The following is a 3,685-nucleotide window of genomic DNA, read 5'->3' as shown; positions in this document are numbered from 1 at the left end:
ATTAGGCCTAATTATGTAAATCGAACTCTTTAAAAATCATATAAATTGATGAGAAGTGATTCATTTCTCAGATCATCACTTGGATTTGAGATTAATTACTCTTGTGAGAATTTTACATTCCTTTTTGGAGGATGAGTTTGGTTTCATGGACGAATTTTGATGTTTGGATACTATCTTCTTGATCTTGGAGCTTCAAAATTGTCTTGATTTGATGATTGGATATACTCGTTGTACATATAAGTGCTATTTTCGTGTCTATTCTTTACTTTGATCTTGTCACATGAATGTTGTTGGGATTTTCGCTATCTAGGTCTGAAATTGCCTCTAATTTGTGTGAAATTGTGGAATTTTTGATCTATTATAGTGTTGCATATATTACATGTGTCATGTATAATGAATGAATGTTCCTAGAGGTTAAATTTCGTTGAATTCACCTTGATAAGTCATCATTTCTTGTGCATAAAAGTATAAAATCTTCTGGCAGCTACTCTCATGCCCTAATTGCATGCAAAGTTGTCTTGAGTTCTCCTTGATTTTGTTGCTCTTCCATGCAACTGCTAGTGTGATCCTTTGATTTGGAAAAGTTGATATTGGTCTAGATTTAATTGCTTAGATCATTCCATGTCCTTTTACCATAATTTTCTCACATGTTTTTCTGTTCATAAGGTATTGTTCAGCATTTCTGGTTTTAGGTCAGAAATTAGGTTAAGATAGACAAAAATCTGTGTTTTAGTTCTTGCTTTGGTCAGTTTTGGGAAGTAAATGTGCAGATCTCTTGTAGGACATCCCAGCTCATCATTCCTCCATAAAATAGCCAGCACCAACTCACTCCTCCGCGATTTCCCAACTCATTTGCAACATTTCGCCAATTTGCCCTAATTTCTATGATTAAAATAATTTTCTTTCTTGACAAATAATTCTCAAGAAGGGTTCTTTACATTGTGACGTGAACAAGGACACTTGACATAAACCCTAAAAGTCTTCAATGGAGACTTTGACCTAAAAACAATTGACCCAAGAATAATCCATGCTTTAACAAGTCAAATTATTTAATAATAAATTTCTTTTTCTTTCTTTTGACAGATACATTTTAAATATAATTATGAAGACCGACACTAGTTAAATCCTTCAACAACAGGTGTGAAGAAAGAATCTATCATAGGGTTAAATGATGAAGTCTAGGCCTACCAAGGACCCAAGTTGAGTATCCAAACCCCATCCTCTATCAAGTCAAACTCCAAAATGAAGAAGCCTTTAGCACAAGGGTATAGTTTCTCTAAATCACAAATTCATCTTGATTCAGTATCGTTGCCAGGATTTTCGTTGTCTAGGTCTGAAATTGCCTCTAATTTGTTCAAAATTGTGGAATGTTTGATCTATTATAGTGTTGCATATATTACATGTGTCATGTATAAAGAATGAATGTTCCTAGAGGTTAAATTTCTTTGAATTCACCTTGATAAGTCATCATTTCTTGTGCATCAAAGTGTAAAATCTTATGGCAGCTGCTGTCATGCCCTAATTGCATGCAAAGTTGTCTAGAGGTCTCCTTGATTGGCTATAGTTTCTCTAAATCACAAATTCAGCTTGACTCCATCTCTCCCAAAGGCAAGGCATTGATCTAACCACTGGTGGTCACTTAAATGATTATTTTCCTCACCTTCTCCTTCTCTTTCTAGGCCTAGCCCTAGTAGGTCACTTAGGGCATCAATCGAATTCCCTTGTAGCCATCTAATCGCCTCGATTTTTGGTCCACTACTACGTTGGGGTTTGTCTAGAGGTCCTCCAAGTTTGAATCAAATCGGACAGTGGAATTCCAAGATATAGCAAGCCCTAGATGCAATACCAATTCTTGCCCTAGATTTCTTGTGTTGGTGTCGTTGGGATCATTGCATTCAAATCAAAAAAAAAATCAAACCTTTGATCCTATTCCCTACCCTATTCTTAGGGCTATATTGTTCTTTGCTTTGATAATTGCATTTCATTATTTCCATATTAAATTCACCCTATGTTGCACGGGTACCCGCACCCAGGGGTGGAGTTCTCGAACCCGTCCAGGGTTCTTGTTGAGTCCCAAACCTGCACTTCCCTATATACCCTTTCAGCCTTCTTTTTCCATTTACTTCGTCCACCAAGCTGTCAAATCGTTGCATAATAGTTTAAAAAGAACTTATAGAATGGTTTCCTAACTATGCTTATGACTGTTGTTTGATTTAGATTTTTGTTCAAGCAGCTGCAGAAACTTGTCACTTTTCGCAGCCAGCCCAAGTTTCCGCAGCCATTTTGTTAAAGGCTATGCTACAGGTGTCCAATGGAGAAACCAGCCACATGGGTAAGCTGCACGTGACGTGTACATGGGGTGTGTCCCCTCAGATCAGCCAAATCATTCATAAACAGTCGCAGTCAACGATGGTCAAAGGAAGGGCCAAATGAAGAATTTCGCGGTGGCATGGCTCTGTTTTGCCCACGTGAAGGTTTGCGTGGCACGATCCTTAGTTTTCGGAGGTATTGGCACACCTGGAGAGCAGCCCGTGAACTAAACCAAGCAGCCACCACTCCATGAATTCATGACCATCACGCTAGATCTCGGCTCAAGGAATTTACGTGTCTCTTAGCAGCATAAATCTAGGAATTAGTTGCAGCATCTTTTTCTTATAAATAACGCGTTGATATACGCTGAAGGGATTAGCTTTTGTATTGTAATTTCGACTGTTGTCACCCACTGTACTGCATTTCACTTTAAATACATGAGAAGACAGTTTTTCTGAATTGGATTTGTGATTAAGTGATTGATTGGCCGAGGTTGCAGAGGGCCCCTGTACACCAGAGCCTTGTATAGTTTCTACTTGCTTTCATTTACTGTTTTCTTTCAATCATTGCTTGTATATATAGTGTGTTGTTCTGATGATCATTGCTATCTATATTTCCTTTATGTTTCTTTTCTAACTGTTAGCTGATCAGTGCTTCTTTTACAGGTTTTGTTGTAAGTAGCCCGAGCAGATTTACATATTTTTTTGATAACTACTGACATGAGATCATCTTGTCCTTCCTGCTGATCTTCATTTTCTGAAGTTTAATTCCAGCACTGTCATTTTTCAAATTGTGTTTTGCTTATTTGTTTTTCTGCTACTTAGACATCATACTACTCATTTGTTTATGGTTTCTTTCTATATTCAAGTGACTCTATTAGTAAAGAATCAGAATATTACTTATTGTAGTATGATTTAGTTTGATTTCTTGCAATTTAAATATCATATTTCTCAGCTTGTTCATGATTGCTTCCCAAAAGGCAGATTGAGTTGAAGGGTAAAGGATCAAAACAAGGGTTGAAGTAGTGTGATTAGTTTCCTTTATGCAATTTAATTTCCTGCAATTTAAATATCATATTGCTCAGCTTGTTCATGATTGCTTCCCAAAAGGCAGATTGAGTTCAAGGGTAAAGGATCAGAACAGGGGTTGAAGTAGTGTGATTAGTTTCCTTTATGCAATTTAATTTCCTGCAATTTAGATATCATATTGCTTAACTTGTTCATGATTGCTTCCCATAAGGCAGATTGAGTTGAAGGGTAAAGGATCAGAAGTAGTGTGAATTAGTTGCTTTGCTTTCAGTCTTTGAGTTGCTTTAAGTTCAGTTTTTACTTTCTTTTTCATACAGCAGTAAGGATACTGGGCCATTGTCATTAAC

The sequence above is a fragment of the Pinus tabuliformis genome, chromosome 2_2, assembly GCF_031772625.1.
Source record: "Pinus tabuliformis cultivar Carrire ecotype Pingquan chromosome 2_2, CPIR1, whole genome shotgun sequence".
Taxonomy (NCBI): Eukaryota; Viridiplantae; Streptophyta; class Pinopsida; order Pinales; family Pinaceae; genus Pinus; species Pinus tabuliformis.
Note: the sequence above shows the minus strand (reverse complement) of the source record.